The sequence below is a fragment of the Panulirus ornatus genome, chromosome 66 (assembly GCF_036320965.1).
Source record: "Panulirus ornatus isolate Po-2019 chromosome 66, ASM3632096v1, whole genome shotgun sequence".
Classification (NCBI taxonomy): Eukaryota; Metazoa; Arthropoda; class Malacostraca; order Decapoda; family Palinuridae; genus Panulirus; species Panulirus ornatus.
This window is the reverse complement of record NC_092289.1, coordinates 20,572,323-20,595,458: the sequence shown is the minus strand read 5'-3', so window position 1 is coordinate 20,595,458 and position 23,136 is coordinate 20,572,323. Positions and strand designations below refer to the sequence as shown.

The following is a 23,136-nucleotide window of genomic DNA, read 5'->3' as shown; positions in this document are numbered from 1 at the left end:
CAGCTGTGTTTTGTAAACTGTCGCCGTAAAACATGTTGGCGCATTACTCTGTGATAAGGAGACGGTACCCACGGACGGAATTAATCAGGGAACACGATGTTGCAAATGACCTTGTGATCAATGTAAGAATGTGACTGGTAATGTTATTTTGAGAAATACGGATTCAGTATTTCCGCTTTCCAGTGGGTGAGACCAGAAGATGACGATAGTGAGACTGTGCAATTTATATAGTATATGTAATATTGAACTGTGTTTCTTCGTGTAAATTATTCGCTTAAATTTTTCATTTCCTTCACATGTGAAATAGCAGTAGTTTATTGAGTAGATGTTAAGGTCTTAATGAATATCAGTGGCTATGATTAGATTATCTGTAGATGTAAAAGTATGGCAGTATTATTGTATTCCCGGCGATATTTAGGTAAGCGTCAGTATTATTATTGTCTAGTCAGTTTATGGTTAGTATTGGTGATGTTTACAGGTTGACTGATGGTGTCAAGTGGGCAACACTAGCGATATTGTCTTTCCCTGTGTATATGGTACTGGTATATATATATATATATATATATATATATATATATATATATATATATATATATATATATATATATATATACTGGTATATATATATATATATATATACTGGTATATATATATATATATATATATATATATATATATATATATATATATATATATATATATATATATATATATATGGGGATGAGAGAGCTTGGGAAGTGAGTCAGTTGTTGTTCGCTGATGATACAGCGCTGGTGGCGGATTCATGTGAGAAACTGCAGAAGCTGGTGACGGAGTTTGGTAAAGTGTGTGGAAGAAGAAAGTTAAGAGTAAATGTGAATAAGAGCAAGGTTATTAGGTACAGTAGGGTTGAGGGTCAAGTCAATTGGGAGGTGAGTTTGAATGGTGAAAAACTGGAGGAAGTGAAGTGTTTTAGATATTTGGGAGTGGATCTGTCAGCGGATGGAACCATGGAAGCGGAAGTGGATCATAGGGTGGGGGAGGGGGCGAAAATTTTGGGAGCCTTGAAAAATGTGTGGAAGTCGAGAACATTATCCCGGAAAGCAAAAATGGGTATGTTTGAAGGAATAGTAGTTTCAACAATGTTGTATGGTTGCGAGGCGTGGGCTATGGATAGAGTTGTGCGCAGGAGGATGGATGTGCTGGAAATGAGATGTTTGAGGACAATGTGTGGTGTGAGGTGGTTTGATCGAGTAAGTAACGTAAGGGTAAGAGAGATGTGTGGAAATAAAAAGAGCGTGGTTGAGAGAGCAGAAGAGGGTGTTTTAAAATGGTTTGGGCACATGGAGAGAATGAGTGAGGAAAGATTGACCAAGAGGATATATGTGTCGGAGGTGGAGGGAACGAGGAGAAGAGGGAGACCAAATTGGAGGTGGAAAGATGGAGTGAAAAAGATTTTGTGTGATCGGGGCCTGAACATGCAGGAGGGTGAAAGGAGGGCAAGGAATAGAGTGAATTGGAGCGATGTGGTATACAGGGGTTGACGTGCTGTCAGTGGATTGAATCAAGGCATGTGAAGCGTCCGGGGTAAACCATGGAAAGCTGTGTAGGTATGTATATTTGTGTGTGTGGACGTGTGTATGTACATGTGTATGGGGGGGGTTGGGCCATTTCTTTCGTCTGTTTCCTTGCGCTACCTCGCAAACGCGGGAGACAGCGACAAAGTATAAAAAAAAAAAAAAAAAATATATATATATATATATATATATATATATATATATATATATATATATATATATATATAGGCTTCTTTGGAAGTAGAAGTTCTTTGACGAGACTATGCTTTTCAGACAGCCTCGTCACACGTACCATAGATGGTATGTGTGGGTTGGACCGGGATGGTCTATCAGCCGCCCTTTCCCTCCCAGTCTGGCGGGGTAGAGGAAGAAGAAAAAAAAGGGGGGGGGGGTAGGGGAGGAGGGGTTAGCGGAGTCACACTCCTGTCCCAGAGACAATAGAGACACTGGCTGTCACGGAACGTCCCAAGGGCATCACCTGTGGCGGACTACGTTCAGAGGTTGTCTGGTGCAGATCTCTCGCGGAATGGTCACCACCCCCTCAAAGATCCCACCCCACCCAGGCATAGAGGTCAAGCCGACACTGGCGGCGGTATGAACCGTTAATAAGAATGGACCCGTTTATGCTGTGAATGCCACATACCTTTTGTATGTTCTTGTATTGTGATGAAGAATGGCAAGGGTAACATCTTTGTTCAATATAATTACTTGTTATTTAACAGGCTTCGTCATGAAGTGAACTCGACCGCTTAGTAGATATCTTTGCTGCGATGTCAAATATTTTTCGTACACACACACACACACATTATATGAATTTTATGTATATATATATATATATATATATATATATATATATATATATATATATATATATATATATACTCAATATTGCTGTATAACTGCTGTGGCAAAAGTCATCTAGGATATCATTTATATAGAATGTACATTAGTCATTTATGTTATTGTAATAAGTGGATAAAGACATTTTGTCAGTTCATTTTGGCGAAATTCACACCGAATATGGTTCTTACGAACTTCTCACCGGAAGAAAAACTGTAGTGACAATGAAACAAAAAAAACGATCATTCATATAAAACCTATATTATGTATATCAAGGAGCGACATAAGATTCGCATATGTTTTGCGCAGTTTCCGAGATAAGGATATTAAATGTTCGCCATTATATATATATATATATATATATATATATATATATATATATATATATATATATATATATATATATATATATATTTAAATATTTATATATATTTTTTTTCCCAAAGGAAGGAACAGAAAAGGGGGCTGGATGAGGATGTTTCCTCAGAGGCCCAGTCCTCTGTTCTTAACGCTACCTCGCTGACGCGGGAAATGGCTAATAGTATGAAAGAAAAAGAAAAGATATATATATATATATATATATATATATATATATATATATATATATATATATATTCAGTTTTAGTAGAATATACGAAGTAGACAAGCTGACTGTGGAAGCCAGGAAAAAGGTAATCAAGGTTTAAATAGCGCTTCTTCCCGCTAGCGAACAGTTCCAACTGACATACGGAATGATATATGCTGCGAACACTTGAGCTGGTGCTTGGTTGGATCACGTTAATTTATAGTCTGGTACTTGGTAGCATTGGTCTGTATGAGGTACAGGTGTGCTGTTCCTGTCGCGTGTAGGGTGTGATGTTTAGGGTGGATTGCGCAAGGTTGGCAGCAGGTGTTCACCAGAGACGTGCTGAAAAGATGCGAAAGGATCCTGGTTCATGAAAGGTTTTTCTCTGTACGTCTGACTGACGCCCGTTCCCTGCGGGAACTTCATCATGGGGGATACGTAGGTCTGATGGAGTGCAACTTGACGACCCACAGAAGTGATGGCTCACCACGCAGCTGTCACTAAACCCTCCAGTACCCGGTAATATTTTTCTTGCCCCATAATGCACAAAGGGGAGGGAGGGAACGATGGTAGGAATTAACGTGCGACCATGTCAGTGTGTCGCAGAGTGGGTGAGATAGACCATGATTTTTCATTTGAGAGTCAGGCGGCTTCATTGAAGTAAGTGCTGACGTCACGGACCTTTGTTGCCAAGCGAGTGTAAGTCGAGCATTTTCTCCCAGATAAAAGGAAGGTTTGAATGCATATCCCCCCCCCCCCCCCGTCACTTTGTTTTTATGATGAACTATTTTATTTTTGTCTTGGGTCTGCTGCACATCTAGCCCGGACGGAGAATGGCTTTCCGTTGACGTACGAATGCCACGAATCCGCTCTACTCACCCTGGTCGGGTGGATCGCACACCCAACCAGTTTACATATTGAGCCCTGAGCTGCGGACTCTATAAACGGGGGAAATTCGCCTTCAGTAGGTGACATTCATGATGTAGGAATAATTTGAGGGGGAGGTGTGAGCGAGATTAAAAAACTATATCGCTGTGTTCATATATTACATACGGAAATGATGTTTTTATATTGGTGTGTGTGTGGGTATACCATAGATGTAATTAATAATTAAGGTGAGGGAGTTTCACATATGTAGGACATATATGCGTGCGTGCATGCACGTAGTACAGTCGCCGACGTATAATTTATTGGTTGCTTTTGTGATGTGACAACTGATCCTTCATAATATTAAAAAGAATAATTACTGCGGTTGGTGAACATGTTAAGTAGACGTCCAAACCAAGTTTGATCTGGAACCTGTGGTATCCTTGGGCCGAACTTATCATAACATGCAGCAGAATAAGGTGATTAAATCTTTATCACAGTATCTGAGCGACGGTTTGCGATGTCAGGCCTCATCAGGCGTACCAACTGAGACAAAGGCGTCAGGCAGATGCGCGTCGGAGGGTTTTGATTTCTTCCATCAATAGAGAGAAAAGGGAGGGAAAGGACTCATGGCGCCGACAGTTGGTGTGTATGTATGTTTGGTGCATGCGTTCATGCATATGTGCTTTGAGTAAAGACATTTACTATGCCTGTGAACATGCACGTGTAAAGATCTTCACATTTGTGCTTGTAATTACCTATTTGTATAATAGTCGGTAGAGTATTGGGAAAGTTTTGCTCTCGTAGCAGCCTGTCTGTTGAATTTTTTGTACCTGTAATAAGGTTTTACTGTTAGATAGGGTTAGGGCGTGTCGTTCACAGGAAGGAAATTAAGAGTTAGGATTGGAAAGTCGTGTAAGTTAGATGCTGTGTTGTGTTTTGTGTCTGTATATGCCATTACGTGCATACAAGAGCACTGATATGTGAACGTCGAATTTTTGTGAATAGTTGTAACGATTTTTATGATTCATACATTATTCGGTTTGGATGTTATGTTGTCTGCGGTTTTAACGTTTGGTCAAAGTTCCGCAGACAAGTTCAAGTCATCAGGCAATCGCTTATTTTCATAATTTCCTGTTTTAAGGAGCTCTAGAAGTCCTCTTGCTGTTTAATGCAATGTCCGTATTTAACGGCATGTTGCTGGTGCCAGGCACTCAGCCGTTGTATCAGGTTGATGACAGGACAACGTGTATCTGTGCCACTTCAGTCAGCGTATTCTTTTCTTGGACTTCCCTTGACTTTTATTTTTTTTTTCTTTTCTTTTGATGTTAAAGGCCCCAGTGACGGACAAAAGTCCACACGAGGCCGGGCTTTGACTGAAATACAGAGAGGAATGTGAAAGGGAAAAAGGAGAAACAAGGAAGAATAATTTAATAAGTTTAGAGGAGGTGGACTTTACACGTGTGTACATTACAATTTGAAGATGCTTTCCAGTAAATTTACTATTTTTTTCGGGATATTTTTTTTTATCCCTAAGAAGACATGTTGATGGCTTACAGCGAACGCATGACCGATGGCGACCCTTGAGGCTTAGTCGCCGCGCCACTGTATCTAAGGGTCGTACCGTCATGCTGAATAGAGAGAGAGTTTCATCACGAACATATTGAATCTGTCTGAGACGTGTTTTTGGGCTTTGCTTCACAGATGCACTCCGTCATGTAAGACTGGTATGGTGTGTTTCTCACTCCGTCGAACAGAGGTACGCGAAATGTTCTTAACGCTCTTTAATAGTGCGTAGTGCAGCATTTTTAAAAGGATCCCGATCCTAATGTGAACTATTGAAAGTAATTTGCTTGAAATATCGGGGTTACGCAAAGTATACAGATTATTTCGAATTCATAATCCCTTTCTCTGAATCATTAAATTAAAGGAAGCCAATACATATGATTCTGTATTTACAGTTTTCACATGTCTTTTTAATGCTTGTAGTGATGATCGGCCTTTGATTGAACATGGACCACTCCATTTATTCCGTTGAATTCTTTATTTATCATGTAAGTAACTGCAATGATTTTCTTAGAAAAGAAATGATGTTTTCTGAAAGGTATGCGTCTTTGGCTGCCGGAAACTCTCGGCTTCCTATTTGATAATGTTTGTAAAATTAGAATATCTTAGGAAATCACGTCTTGACGGCTGTCGGAAACTTACCGAGATCCACCAGCGCTAACTGAACGGAAACCAGAGATGATAACGGTGAACGTGATAAAAGAGCTTACCACCGAGTTAATATATATATATATATATATATATATATATATATATATATATATATATATATATATATATATATATATATATATATATATATATATATATTATGTGTGGGTGTTGCTGGATTCCACCTGCATGAGGTTGCACGTCGAGTGACAAGAAGTCCACCTTTAGCGAGCAGTATCATGTCGGCGAAAGACTATCACAAGACCGTGGCTTCAAACGTATTCAGCTTATCATTGATATTAGTATAGCGCATCCTGGGAGCTAAAGGGACCCCTGAAATGGGGGTGTCTGAGTCGCGTGATAATGATAGCAATGATGATAGTAATTATAGTGTGTATGTGCGTTAGTAGTCGACATAGTACGAGAAACCGTCTGTCCTAATATTAATAATCCATTTGCGATGAAGGGTTAAAACACCCAGTCTGTCTTAGTATAATCCATTTGCGTTGAAAGGGTAAAACACGGAGTTTATTAGATAAGGCAAACTTCCACGGGAATGAAGTTGAAACTCGGATTTTTTGCATTTTGGCATCTGTAAGACGATTAATACAAGCGAACATGGGACAGCAACAGCTAAATTGCAAGAGGCTGTTGTGAATTAGAAGCTTTTGTGTAAATCTGCTAAATGCATTTCTTGTTCTATGTTGGAAGAAAAAAAAATAGCTTTGGTGAGATGGGAGACGCGGATTGGATCTGATGGATACAAGTACAGATATTTTAATGCATACGAAGGAATTTGGATCCTGCTTTTCTAACCACCGAACCTCACTGGTATGCCTTTGATTGGCAGGTATATTGTCTAGTCTATGGCCGTCATAGACTGGAAACACATGTTCGGCTCAGATACACAAGATTATTTCGGTGCGCGGAACCTGTGGCTGGATGTTAAGGGGAGGGGGGAATATTCTCCACGTGGGAATTCCTCTTGAGGGAGGAGGGAGGGGGGTGCTGCGTGAGTGGAAACGTTGTCTTGATGCCTGGGAATTTCCCCCAAGCTGTCGCGGCGCACGTATGAAAGTGTACGTGTGTATGTGAGTGTGCTTGTATGTAAAATATGCTCATTCTCCAAGAGGAGGGAGTTCTGCACTTGCGGGGGGGGGGGGGGGGGGTCCTCATCCCTTGGACTTTTTCCTCAATTATACAACGTTTTTTAAGCTCGTTTATGCTGTCAGTATATACAGTATACTTTGCTCTCTCTCTCTCTCTCTCTCTCTCTCTCTCTCTCTCTCTCTCTCTCTCTCTCTCTCTCTCTCTCTCTCTCTCTCTCTCTCTCTCTCTCTGTGCGTGTGTGTCGTATGCCTGCTGGGGGTGATCTGTGTACGTGACACAGGCAAGGCAAGACTCCTTGCCCCGGGGATGCCCCGTTGCCTGCTGGAGTTTCCTCTGAAGAATCTCGCAGTAATGTAAGACAAGGGAATGTCCTGGGCCAGCCAAACCTCCCCTCCCACCCTCCCTCTCTTTCACTCTCATTCTACCTGATTCTTTTTTCTTTTTTTATGTTCTTGCACCACTGATATTCTCTCATGTTAGTCACACATACACACACACACACACACACATATATATATATATATATATATATATATATATATATATATATATATATATATATATATATATATATAATGTTTTCAGTAGTTTGGCCAAGACTTTTCATTTTTACCTGTTTGTATGAGCTCGTGTGGTGCCGAACTCTAACGCTGGAACGAAGTAAGGCAGGTGGAAGGAGGTGCGAGCTGACGAGGCTGCTGCATAAGTTCATCCCGAACTCAGATGTGGTCCAGCTGATGGGTAGAGACAATGGAGGATCACGTAGAGTATTAATCGCCTTTAATATGGGATTAGGAGGGACCGATGATGATGTAGATGCATTTTTATTCCTGGCTGCCCCCCCCCCCCCCCCCCCCACTCTCGTGTGGTGGTAATGGGGGAATAACTGGCTGGAGGAGATTTGGGTGAGTTTATGAAGTTCGAAAGTCGTGTAGATTGGTGAGGGTTCAGGTTGACTAAGAACGCCAGACACAGTAAGGTGAAGGATTTGATTATGGGGCTGGCGTGTCTCTCCCGGCTTTGTGTTGACGCCCAGAGTGACAGTGGGAAGCTGACGAGGCAGCGATTGGTGGAGATCTGAACACCACTAGACTACTGGGGGTCAGTTGAAGCTGTGTGTTGTAGGTCAGTTAAAAACCACGTTCGCAAAAGAGGTCGGGGATCAGGGTGACGGCAGTTGATCCAATGATCATATAGGTGTTGGAGAGACGAGATTTCCTCTGATCAACGGAGCTCTGTGATTGCTAGAGGAGAGCGATGGTGATAGCGCAGAAGGGCAACACTCCTAGTAGAGTTTTAGAGCCGAAAGCAGTTGGTTACGGAGCAGCACCTTACCTCAGTGTACCTAGCTCTCTGGCGATGTAGATTCATGGTCTGACCTGGAGAGGGTGAGGAAGGGCTAGACATATTGTTTTGTTTTCCTGAGACTCAAGTCGCGGACAAACGTCCACATCAAGGTTGGGTCTTAATGAGAGATAAAAGTAGAAATGTGGGAAGAATTCTTTATGAATTTTGGAGAAAGTGGAAAACCCGGCTTTTTAAATGGGTCAGGTCATAATTGTGAGGAAAGATGTGGCGAAGTAAAGTGTTCCGAAACTTCGAGGTTTACCAAGGAAAAGAATCAGGTATCGAAACTGCTCAGTCTTAAGTTGCCACCGGCTACACACTAATTATGTGACGCAGTGGTTTATGGAGTATTACGTGGTCTTGCTAATGGTAGGGGCACACAAGCAGCCGGCTTTCGGGAGTAGAAATCATATCAGTATCCGTAGAAGAGGAAAAGTGAACCTACATTGCGGCGCAGGGCAAGTGGAGTAGTGTAGATTCGTTAGCGTATGAGCGCATTTTGTTATCTGTTAAAGAAAGAAAGCTGTTGATAAAAAAGGAAGATGAGTGTAGGAGACAGAGCAGAACCTTGAGGGACGCTTGACAGGGAAAGGGAGAAAGGTTGATTTGTCTAACAGCGACGGAGATCGATCGACATAACGCAATCCACCTCCTTGTACCAGACTGTTTCCTCGTACTGTACATCCTGTGGGAAGAAGGTATGGCAAGATGTTCTTCCATGGTGGTGCCGGTGTAAACTTCCCCATCCCCCCACCGTCATCAACGCCTTCCAGGATGAGGCAAGTGGCAGTCTCTGATGATAGGTCGTGGTGATGTCCTTGACGTGGCCAGCCAGTCATACTTCCATGAAGCGTCTTGTAAGTGAGGGATGTGGGGGGGGGGGAGAGGTTAAGATCAAATCCTTGGGGCAAAGTTCGACCACCCAGGAGAATGGCACGGACTCTCGTGTGTGTGTGTGCGTGTGTGTGTCAGTGTGTGTTTGTGTGTGTGTGTGTGTGTGTGTGTGTGTGTGTCAGTGTGTGTGTGTGTGTGTGTGTGTGTGTGTGTGTGTGTGTGTGTGTGTGTGTTTTAGCGCAAGTGTACTTCCTTTCCGATTGTGTGCGTTTTTGCTCTTGTGCCTCTTGCGTTTACATATTAGTTCATGTCCAAGTTTTTCGTCATGTGCTCCGTCAGTGGCGAGGAAGTATTGTGCATGATAAACATACTGTGACTGTATTGTAGAGACATGGGAAGAACATGTAACAAAAGGTCTGATGCTCCATGACGTGGTTATCTGCCGGAGGGCACTAAGCTTCCTACATATCCTAATCAGTGTAGATGAAGATGGAGACAGGATAGTGAAGCACAGGGCTCTTCCCCACCCATCAGTGTAGATGGAGACAGGACAGTAAAGAAGAGGGCTTCTCTCCACCCATCATAATATATGGAGACAGCTCAGGAAAGCAGAAGGTTCCTCCCCACCCACCACTATGCATGAGGACAGGACAGCAAAGCAGAAGGCTCCTCCCCACCCACCACTATGCATGAAGACAGGACAGTAAAGCAGAAGGTTCCTCCCCACCCACCACTATGCATGGAGACAGCTCAGGAAAGCAGAAGGTTCCTCCCCACCCACCACTATGCATGAGGACAGGACAGCAAAGCACAAGGCTCCTCCCCACCCACCACTATGCATGAAGACAGGACAGTAAAGCAGAAGGTTCCTCCCCACCCACCACTATGCATGAAGACAGGACAGTAAAGCAGAAGGTTCCTCCCCACCCACCACTATGCATGAAGACAGGACAGTAAAGCAGAAGGTTCCTCCCCACCCACCACTATGCATGAAGACAGGACAGTAAAGCAGAAGGCTCCTCCCCACCCACCACTATGCATGAAGACAGGACAGTAAAGCAGAAGGTTCCTCCCCACCCACCACTATGCATGAAGACAGGACAGTAAAGCAGAAGGCTCCTCCCCCACACGTATAAAGGAACGGTGAGCGTTTAGTGTGGGAAAGGTTGCTGCGTGTGGCTCACCATATACCGCCGAGTATAGTTTAGCATTACGTGAGTACGTGACGTAAATAGAGTTCCGGAGTTCTTACTGGGCGACGTGAGGCTCACATCGTATCTCCAAGCCCCTCCGTTACGGTCTGGAAATTACTACAAACACACACAAAGATATGACGTTGAAAGGAAAGACTGGGAAGTTTTATCCTCATTTTGCGGGGATTACCAGTGTTTTTTTGGGTAGCTAAGAAACGGGCATGACACGGATACGTATATGCACGCAAATACATTATATATATATATATATATATATATATATATATATATATATATATATATATATATATATATATATTTATATAGCCACATTGAAAATAAAGCACGAAGATCCGAGCGCTGTCGTGATAATACATATCTCCACCTCTGTATCCTGTGAGATGTTAGTTATTTGGAAAGTTCTTGGATCTTCGTTTTTCATTTTCCCCTCCCGTTTTTCATTTTCCAAAAGAAGGAACAGAGGATGGGGCCAAGTGAGGATATTCCCCCTAAGGCTCACTCCTCTTTTCTTAACGCTACCTCGCTAACGCGGGAAATGGCAAGTATATATATATATATATATATATATATATATATATATATATATATATATATATATATATATATATATATATTGTTCGGAACACTCGGTTATATAAAGAGGATATTTGCAGATATTGAGTCTTGTAGAGTACTGAACTTGGGCATGACCTGGAGCAAGACTTGGGTGCGCCCAGTTGGCTAATGTTACAGGAATTTGTATCGGTAGTGTAGGAAACTGTGTTCTCCAGTGATGGTGCCCTTGGCAGTCCAGTCTCTTTTCTCTTGGGGAAGAGAGAGAGAGAGAGAGAGAGAGAGAGAGAGAGAGAGAGAGAGAGAGAGAGAGAGAGAGAGAGAGAGAGAGAGAGAGAATATCTCATTGAATTATTGTATTTTTTTTTCATCACAACCATCATACCCAAGGTTGTATGAATTAATTGTACTGAGAAAGAGTAAACGTCTAAGTTCCTGGGTCATGTCGGTAATTTTTGCCGTGGCATTTAAGGAATTTTTTTTTTTTAATAGAATTCTGTGAGAAGCTGAGACGCTTATATATATATATATATATATATATATATATATATATATATATATATATATATATATATATATATATATATATATATATCTCATTTTGCAATATTTTGAGGGTGAGGCCACTAGTCGTTATTGGTGATCTGTTCAGCAGAGTTTCTTGAGTCATACTTCCATGAAACATGGGCGGAGAAGGAAATGTTTAGATGAAGTCCGTGTGATCCTTTTGGCCTCGCCCAGGTGATGAATGGTTTGGCCTCCATACTCAGTAGTTGGCCACCATTAGACAGATATGTTGGAAGCGAAGACGTTTTAAGATTATTTTTGCAACCTTCGTTGATGTGGAGAGAGAGAGAGAGAGAGAGAGAGAGAGAGAGAGAGAGAGAGAGAGAGAGAGAGAGAGAGAGAGAGAGAGAGAGAGAGAGAGAGAATTAGGGTAGTTTTCATCCCTTCGAATAGCTTCAGCTTTTTCACTCATTATATGTGAATAGATCAGAAACGAATCCTGTATATATCATTTTCGTAAGATTGACTTGACATGCTTCAAGTGTCGTGGGTAGTAGTGGATAAGTGTAAGCGCATAGACGCGGTTGAAAAGGGAAATATAAGTTTTTGACATTTCCCGGCAATGCTTGGGTGGTTGGTGTGTGTTTGGGAGCCTCGCATACTAAGAAATATGAATCTAAACAGTTGATACTGGGTCAAGACCTCCCACCTTTACAAACTAAATTTTTTTTTTTTTTAGGTAACCAAATTGTTTTACATGTCATCCCTTCCAAGGCATCTTTAAAAGATTTGAGCCTTAAAGAACTTAAATACCGTTGCTGGCAACATGTGTAAGATGATGAACCTGATCTAGGAGTAGGGTTTATCTTTGTGGTTGATAATGATGTCATTTTATGCCTCGTTGGGTGTCTTTGGCATTTTACGACACTCTTTAGTCATGTTGCACGTTTCTTTTCGTATTATCCATTTATTCTTTTCGTGCCTCTCTTCAATTCTTGAACAGAAAATGTGGGTCGTTGTACGTAGAGCGAGATCACTTCAAGTGGTCTGTTTGTTTTGAAAATAAGCGAAGTTTAAAGATAGTGTTGCTCTTTGTGTTTGAAAGGGCGTTGAAGTACATGAAGTGGATAATAGATATCTCGGATTTTTTTTTTGTATTTTGTATTTTGTATCCCCTTTGCTTTGGACACAAAGTGTGTTACGGTATTTAATGCGGAGACGTTGCTAACCTCCGTTGTTCTAGATGCGTTACTTTCATATGATCATAAGTGCTTTGTCTTCGTATAATCAGAGCCTTTTAAAAAATGATTAAGTTAATCATATCACCACTCCTGAAAACTCGGCCACGTAAGCATTCCACTCCTTTATCTTAAGCTTTCTGGTCTCCACGTCTTCATCCCTCCTCTGTCAATGTATCCGGCTCCAACGAGACCACATTTCACTATTGCCTTCAGTCTGGCGTTTGACCTTTCAATCCAACCCACCATCGCGCCAGCCACCCCACTGTAATGATGGGTCCGTGTCTTGACCTTTTGTTCGTACTTCCCTAACTCCCACTCCCACGCAGTTGTGTAGGGTAGGATAGTATTATGTAGTTAAGAGAATGTTAATGAGAAGGGGCTTGGGTTAAACTAGCGCATACTTCAAAGAATTTTAACGTAATATCTCTCAACGAAAGTATATATATATATATATATATATATATATATATATATATATATATATATATATATATATATATATATATATATATGGATATATGCATGTGTATATATGTATATGTATGTATACGTTGAAATGTTTAGGTATGTGTATGTGGATGGGTTGAGCCATTCTTTCGTGTTTCTTTGCGCTACCTGGCTAACGCAGGAGACAGCGACTAAGTATAAAAAAAAGAATATATATATATATATATATATATATATATATATATATATATATATATATATATATATATATTATATATTATATATATTATATATATATATATATATATATATATATATATATATATATATATATATATATATATATATATATATATATATATATATGGGTTGGTGTCGGAAATCAGTCATTTGGTTTCGTGGATTTCAGAGATCTGGTATATATTTTAGTGACCCGTCTTGCATGCATAAGATTGCTTAGTTAGGTGTGGATGTTCAGCTAGCATGCAAGGCATTGACAGGACTAAGAATGTTTTCACATATTTGATATGTTTTTGATATGTCCGTTAGCATGTTTATATGAACTCTGCTTTTATCTGATGTTCCTAACAGAAAGGCAGATAAACTAGGTGGTGGCATTCTTTTAGCGTGTTTACATTGGCAGCTTTCTCCGTGGCGGCCGAACCGAACGCGGTTATTTGTTTAGCCTCGTGACCTCTCTAGATGTGCAGGGTTCGTTCTAAGTGATAACCCAGACATGATTTGGCGGTGGAGTAGGTGTAACTTGATTAATAATGCGTAGGGTTGGTTTATGCATGTGTGTGTGTGTGTGTGTGTGTGTGTGTGTGTGTGATAGTTGGTTTAACCGAATAAACCTGGCGATACCACCACCCTTAGGTATGATGATTCTGACCATTCAGGTTGTGGTCAGAAACCAATCCCTCATGTCCATGTGTCGTGCTAGAAGATTGTACTATTGCTGGAATTAACAAGTGGCTTCAGAATGGAGAAACTAGTGAAATTATGGAACGATTCCAGCTTTCAGGTCGCTGCATAACTGGGAACAAAGATTTATACTTAGAATGTTATTATTTTCTTTTTGTTGGAGTCAGATGTTGCTGTTTTATTTTCAAATGTCACTTAGACTTGAAGAAATATGTTCTTAACTTCACAGGCGGACATATGGTGCTTCATGTAGCTCTGGGAACGGATTTGTAAGAAAAAGGCTTCGGAGGAAAGCATAAAGCTGCTGATCAGTGGGTATATTCGAGGTTCTTGGTGATGTAAAGTATTAGGTGTAGAAAAGCACACCGATGACAGGGTAGAGCACCAGTAAACTTGTATGCATAAACGGAAACGCAAGTAGTCAGTCATGGACATTGAACAGTAGTATTCGCCTAGCCTAAATGTTAAACATATCCATGTTGAAAAAAAGTAGCTTGCGTCTAGTGTGTTTATTCTCCAGACTACCATCATCCTCATTGCAGTTTAAAGTCAAGATATTCTGCAAAAGAATGTTTACTTAGTGTTGTAATGCATCATTTATTGATTTTTGGTATTGTTGATGGCTTTTACTCGGACGTGTTATGCAGGGATGTATGTTAATGTATGTGGTCTAACTATAGCAGGACTCAGTTGTGCCAGAAAGTGGCTGAAGTCACCGTATTTCACTTTATAAGAAACTTTCCATATATTTGGAACATTCGAGGTGCTGATATGGAATCGTGTCATTGCTGGTCGCTGTAAAGGTTTTGCCATGGACCAGTCCTCGAAATTCGGTTTTATGTACTCTATTTCCTGTTGACCGTAAATTGGACATTTTTAGTCGTATTAGCTATTCCAAACTTGATAGATTCGTGTGCTTTCGTGTCGTGTTGTAAGTTTTATGGTTGTAAGATTGATGTGTGGAGACGAAACTTGGCAACCCTTGTTTCAAGGAGTCCGGGAGACGGCTTACATCACGAAGTCCAGCCAGTATCCGGAAGGGTAGGCGAGTCATGAGGTTGTGTAACTTTACCACGTAGTGTTGAATTTCCCCGTGCTCTATCCTGTCTTAATTTGCTATATATACCTGGGGTTGTGGTGAAAGGAGTTCAGTATTCACCCAGCAGCTAAGGGTAAGTGACGTAGTGATTTAAAAGTACACGGAGTATGGACAGTTTTCTTTTATCATTTTTATGCTGTGAATATAATTTAGTTTTATGTAATTAGTGCGAAATCATCAGCTTTAATTTGCATGAAGAGGTATTATGATAAACACTGATTCTGTACTGTCAATAGGTGAACGTTGATTGAACTTGCACAGTACTCGAAAAGAGAAACTTCGATAATTTCTGCAGTGGATTTGATCATTACATTGTGGAATTGAAACGTTTTCATTTTTACATTAAAACTGATTTTTTCCCCCAGTGAATTTGCTTGATTTTGAAACTAGAAATGTTCTTGTAGGAATTGAGTACTTACAGTTGAGAAGTGGAATACCAGTGACGTTCCACACGCACTTGCTCTAATTTATTGACTGTGCTTTATAATTTGACAACATATTGGTCTCTAGGATGAACATCATCTTGTATAATTATTCCGATCTTTCATATTTAGGATTTTTTCCGGAAACATTCACTCAGGTTATGATCATGAGACTAAAATTTATGATCGATCAATCTATGTCGGTCACTATTTTAGCAGGGTATGTTGTATGCGAATCTACATTATTGATCTTCTTATAAGAAAATATATTATGATAATTTTAGTTGATCAAACAAGGACTCTACTTATAGGGTTATTGATTATAAGTGGTTTGATTTTTTTACCAACTTGAAAAAGGACTGCTCATTTTTTCAGGGTTAATTTTTTTTAGGCTCTTTTGTGCTTCATTTGATTTGGAAATATGTAGTTGTTGATCGTTAGATTGCAGTAGTAAATAATAGCACATATGATTTGCGGTAATAACTTGGTGTAGTAATACACAATTGCTCTAAGATATTCCATCATCCTTTTATGCACGATTTTCAGTTGATAGGACTGTTTACATAGGCTATTTTAGGACCTAGTCCAAATGTTTTTGAAATACTATAATCCGAAACGTATTGTATTTCTGTATAAGGTGGCTTTACAGTAGTTAAAGAGCTAAACTGTTACATTGTGTTTCCTTTAAATCATCTTAAATAAGCTGACATACGCATGGGGAAGCTGGCCTGCTTCCAATCCCTGAAGTGCACTTTGGCTTTTTTTTTTTTTTTTTGTCATAAGCGCTTCAATTTTTTTTTTTCTCATTCTCTGTCTCGCCTTTATGCATTCCTCCCCATTGATTATACCCTGCATGGTACTGCTAACATTTATCTTATCTTGTCCTCCCCAGCAGCCACTGACTGTGCGGGTACATGCGAGGATGAGTCTGTCTGTAATGCTCCCCAGCTGGCCCTGGCTGGTGACAGGGGCCCTAACGGGCTTTGTTGCCTATTGTAACATGCCTTTGTACTGGAGAGGGAATCCAGAGGAAGCTACAACAGGTTAGTATGGATTATTTTTTATTTTTAAATCAGGGAGGAAATATGTCTTCTGCAAAACTTGATATCTCTGTTAAGCGTCTTTGATTACATGATTTTCTTTTCTATAGTCAGTTCAGTAGCTTAATTACATGATTTTCATTTCTATAGTCAGTTCAGGAGCTTGATTACATGATTTTTCCTTTTTTTTTAGTACAGATCAGTAGCTGTATGATAAAGTTGCTCCCTTGAATTATTCTTTAATTCATAATGTATGTAGTTGTTTTTAGTTAACATCCTGCATCTTAAGTTTTTGAAGACATAACAATAGCTTCTTGCTCCAGCATTATCAAAGCAGTTGCTAACTGATTGTACAGAATAATGTACATGGAGAAATGAGAAATAGGGGTGCCTCATAATTAAGGAAAGATGAAGAGATGGAAGTAAGGACAACATTTTAAAAGAAGGGGCATAGGAAATGGTAATCTTTGAATAATATTGTAAGACATTTTGTGTGTCAGACCACAAGGTAGGCTACAATATGAATTGGGCCTAAAGGGAGACCATTAGTAGGTGTGAGAGAACCCCTTCCCTCCTTTACATGACAATGTATTTGAGGCCAACTAGTCAGTTGCTGTGTTATTATTTTACAAGATATCATGAATCAAGGTATTTCCAAGATATAACTATAGACCTGTCCCATTGATGGTGAAACATAGGGATGGTATATGTGCATTTTGGTTAATTATTGATTTTAGTGAGTATATCATTGGGTTATTTGCAGCCCATCTTATTTTGGTTATATGAATTGATTGTTATGAAGTATTAAAGTATATATTTTTTTCAGAAACTGTAAATACTTGGAATAAAAAAAGTGTGCTTGATCAAGATATGGGTGAGTAGGTACAGGGGAAAGTAGAATGACTGATAGAAAGAAAGCATGAGGGCATACACCAGCATTCAAATAATCTTGTTTGTCAATAAACTGGCACCCTAGTAGTCTGACATTTCTTACTTGTGAATGAAGGTCTTTATGTAGAGTCTGGCAATCCACTTAGATGATCCAGCACTGTGTAACAAATATTCAGGCAGCTGGTCACCCAAAGACCAAAGCTATTTTGAGCCTGCTTATGCTGGCCAAAGGGTTCTGCTGCAAATGAGCTGAGCTGTAGCTTCCCAGATGTCTTCTGCATAGTATTAACTTTGGGGGTATGCCAATGTAGTGTTGCATACCATATTTTGAGGGGTAAATGTTAAATTGGAATGAGTTGTGTCAGACTGATCAGAAGTTGCTGTATGTAGGGAAGAGGGGATTGAATGTGGAAATGTGGAGAAATAGATGGTTACTGTTTGTTCAAAGGTATTTCATTTCCTACATAACCTTCCTCTTCCTGTCCTTTGTATTCATGACCTAATACTTGCAACCATACAACACTGTTGATACTACTTTACCTTCATCTGTACTTATCTTTGCCCTTGTAGTTGCCAACCTCTCTTTTCTCATGGGAACAGGCATCAGATATATATATCTGATGCCTGTATATATATATATATATATATATATATATATATATATATATATATATATATATTCTTTCTTTCTTTTAAACTATTCGCCATTTCCCGCGTTAGCGAGTTAGTGTTAAGAACAGAGGACTGGGCCTTTTTTGGAATATCCTCACCTGGCCCCCTCTGTTCCTTCTTTTGGAAAATTAAAAAAAAAAAGAGAGGGGAGGATTTCCAGCCCCCCGCTCCCTCCCCTTTTAGTCGCCTTCTACGACACGCAGGGAATACGTGGGAAGTATTCTTAATCCCCTATCCCCAGGGATAATATATATATATATATATATATATATATATATATATATATATATATATATATATAGATAGATAGATAGATAGATAGATAGATAGATAGGTGACTTATTTGTTGCTTTTTATATGCAGTTGGAAATTAATTTTTGATGCAACACTAACATTGTCAGAGTCTTTATATTCATATTTATAAGCTATGCAACTTAATGTTTGTGTACTTTTTTCAAAAAATTTAGTAGTTTCACCTAGATTTGGGTAACACTTCTTATTTTATTTGTTCCATATTAGAATGGTTAGCTGGAGCACCACTGAAACGACTTGATGAGTCAGAAGCATTATTGTCAGGTGCAGATTTGTGGCGGGAAAATGGTGCTGTCATCATGGCAGTGAGGCGACCTGGATGATCTTTGTGTAGGGAGGTGAGTATTTTTTGACAAGAATGGGAGATTAATGAATGTAGTATGTAGATACTACAGGCTGTTCATATAATAGATTGTATGGCAAATATATTTTATTTTTGGGCTTTGAATATTAACTCGTTCCAGTAAAGAGATAAAGCTAATCTACTAAATGTGTATTTTTGAGACTTAACAAGGGTCTTTATGCTAACATGCTGTGAAATAAAGAATTACTCTATTATGAACTTCAATTAAACTTAGTATAGTAATGAAATAAGGGTGGATCTTGTTTCGTGTTCAGCACATTCCCTAGGAAGGCAATTAATGTGAGTTTGATTTCTGGTGGTCATCATTACGTTTCATTCATTGGAGGACTCTTGTGTGGAGCTGATAGCAATGCATGTGTTTCTAAGGTACCAATTGAAGTGAGAAAATGGTATTAGAAACACATTTATACTACAGAGGTGAAGAATAAGACTGCTGGCAAATAGTTAAAAAGACTGGATTTGAGGGAGCAGCAGAAGTTACAGAAAAAATTGTAGGAATTGGAACTTTCCATAAATAAAGAATAATTTTTGCAAGTATATGTGAGAGAGTTTGGATTAGACTAGCAGGATTGGTCTGAAACAGTTGATGAGGGGAAAGGCATCTTGTGTTAAGGCTGTAAGAGGAAATTTGTTTGTGAACTCCAAGACTTCAGAGGGAGATACTGTTAAAAAGATGGGACATTGTAATGTGTTTATCAAGTACATTGGTGTATTGTCAGAGAAAAAGTGATGTGGGAGGCATAACTGTGCAAGTATGGTGAGTAACTTTGAACATCCTGGGATATGAAAAGAATATTTAGTGAAAGACAATGTTAATGCAAGTGATTAGTGTAGTGTGAAAGGGAAAAAATTCTGTTATGTATCATCCTTCCAGTTTTGATGAAAAAGTATCATATTCTTATTGTAATTGTGTGATGTTACTTAGAGAATATTCAGATATTAATGGTTTTTAATGACAAATATTTTCTCATGGATGAATTTGTTTGACATTATTGACATGCTCCCTAAAGATGTTCCTCACAACTTAAGGCTTTATTTTAGATATGTTAGCAACTTTAAGTCTGTGTTTAACTCTGTAAAATGATCTGGTACTTGTTGCCTGAGACAGTCCAGAGCAAAGTTTAAAGATTCTGCTTGAACCACCCCTCTCTGAAGGCAAGAAATGAAAGTATGTTATGCTGTGGTAAGAGAAATTGTGTTAATGTATTGTCATTTCTGATTGCTGAGCTTATTTGGTATTTGTTTATCCTTTGACAGGAGGCACAGGCGCTCTCCAGCCTCAAGAAACATTTTGAGGCTAAGAATGTGTCACTCTATGGCCTCCTCCATGAAGAACTGGGAGCTAAGGAATTCTCCAAGTACTTCCAGGGTGAGCTACTGCTTGATAAGAGCGACGGTTTTATGGTCCTCAGGAACGCCGTATGCTGTTGACAGGGATGTTAAGATGGAGTGTATGGAGCAATATTATGAGAGCCAATAAGAAGGGCGTTGATGGTGATTTCAAAGGGGATGGATCATTGCTTGGAAGTGAGTTTTGATACAGTACTGTTGATTTCATATTTTTGCATTTCCTCTTGTCTACTTTAAAACTGTATGTCCATTTTACATCAAGGTTTTCCAAGAACATGAGTCAATATTTGAACTGATTTTTTGTGGATCACTCCATGTCTTTTCCACATTTAATCTTAATTTGATAATAAGGGACCATCAAAAATTGCCAACATTTTCATAGACGTGTAAACCATACAATGAGTGTATTTGTGTTGCCTGTCACTTTGATTTGCTGTACATGCTATTTGGAAATTTCAATTTTATTATTTACTATTAAAGAAAAAGAATTGTAAAGTACTGATTAAAGGGAGGGAATGCCCTTATAATACTGTACCATGATGCTAATAATTTTGGATGGTTCCCAAGTGAACATTTTCATCATGATCATTGACACCTATTGAAAGCATTGATCTCCACATATTGTGAACACTGTCTTTGTGTAAGAAACATTAAACTTTTTGTTCATACATTAAGTGACACAGGAAGCAAAACTGTGCCAAAAAAGAGGACTGCCTGCATTTTTCATACCATTCAAAGATTTCATCTGTTAGTTCACCATATACTTTCTGCTTAACATGGCTGTTTTGCAATTTTTTTTCCCTGGATTTCTTCGTATAATATTTTTCAGCCTATCCCTTCCATATCCCACAACACTCCAAATCATACCCTGCAGTAAATACTTGTTCTCCAGAATGTTAATGCTATCTTACCTCTCATAAGCCCATAGCTTAGGTGTAGGTAAAGAGTAAATAGATTTTCCCATTCTGGATGTGGAACTTTTTTACTTAGGGTTACATTTTGTGATCAGCTTTTACATTTATCATTCCAGTTTTCAAACATTGATTTTTTTGTGATGGTAGTAAATTGGTTCTTCCATTCTCTGTCTTTTTCCATGTCTTAGTGATTGTGAGGGTCTTTTGAAAATGGTTAATTATAGGAATATGAATGGTGTTTGTGTTCTAATTTATAACTAACTTTCCATTTGCAGGTGTTTTTGTGCTTGGTCCAGGGAACCAGGGAATATTGTATGAACATCGAGAGATGGAGTTTGGAGACCACTATGATGGCCCTCTGCTTTTGAAAGCTCTAGATAAGATCCCATTGGCAACTAAGGAAACATAATTTAGTAGTAAGGTGTGTTAGGTATGTAAATATGTCTATGGGCAGTTATGTAAATAAATGTAAGTTTGGGCTGTGATACTGGAATTGGATAAGTACTGTTCATTTTTATCTAGTGTTGCTGAATTTGGAGAGAAATGAAGTGTTTATCCATAACCTTATAAACAAACAATACCAGCAGCTTTCTTGTAATTGCTGTTTTTACCTTTGAGTATTGAGAAAAAACATATGTAGATTCTACACCATAGACACTATTCTTGGATGGTTAATGTGTAGATACATTTAAATTAGTAAATAGTGTTAAACCATTAGTTATGCATGGAAAATGGTAGTTTGAAACAGCAATGTACCTATTGTATGCACAGCATTTCCACAGTTATTTCATGGGTGTCTGTGCTATGGTATTTAGTGAGATTAGAAAGAATTTTTGAAAGGATTTCATAACGATACTTTCTGACTTTTGTTAGTTATAGTTGAGAAGCTAATGTTTAGTTTGTACCTCTGTTGTAGGCCACAAATATTAAACTTTAGATAATAAGAGAGTTTGTTTCAGGGTTGTATTTAGTAACTGATAATGTTGGAATGTCTCATAAGGAAAAGATTGTTTTTTTAATTTCATTTGTGAATAATGTTGGAAAAGTTATAGATACTTTGTTAAACCAAATTTAAGGTTTTCTTGTTTGTTCTGTTGTACTCTGTATATGAAATAGCATACATAGGTACATTTAGTAATTTGTAATGAAGTGATCGATGTACTGTGAAAATAATTTACGGATATTAAGTATAAGTGTTGAGGATTGATCATCTGACAAATACAGAGCTTAAAATGATGGTATGTGCCTAAACTCTGGTTGAGTAGCATAAACCGGATGATGCGAATGCTTTGCACATGACAGTTGTATCAATCCTTGTGCTTATGCTAAATATTATATGTTATTGTTTTGCCTTAAGTTGCAGTATTCAGGGATTATGTTGACTAGTTGTAATTTATTTATAAAAACTTTTCTCAGGTTTATGTAGACTATGATTTCCCTTATGGTTAGTTTAAGTGTTTTTTGTGAGTTCATAAGAAGAGTATGGCTGAGAGAGCTAAAGATGATTTGCTGAAATGGTTTGGACATATGAAGAAGTTAACAGTGAGGATATGTGTGTCAAAAGTGAAGGGGACAAGGAGAAAGGTAAGACCAAATTGGAGATGAAGGGATTGATTGAATGAGGTTTTGAGTACTTGCAGCATGAACATGTAGGATGGTAAAAGTATGCATGGGATAGAGTGAATAGAAGCAGTATGCTACAAAGGGGACAATGTTCTGTCAATGACCACAGTACTAGTACTCTTTAATGACTAGCATTGGACCATACTTCTGTTGGACCTCTCTTCTATTCTCATTGCCTTATTCTATGCTTAGCAAGTTACCATTCTCTTGGTACTGTACCATTACAAG

The 23,136-nt window shown here is 38.9% G+C and overlaps 1 pseudogene; it reads left to right on the top strand.

Moving 5' to 3' along the window:
- The first annotated feature begins 17 nt into the window (after positions 1-17).
- LOC139746918 (peroxiredoxin-like 2A) lies at positions 18-22,704 on the top strand (annotated as a pseudogene).
- Positions 22,705-23,136: the final 432 nt, after the last annotated feature.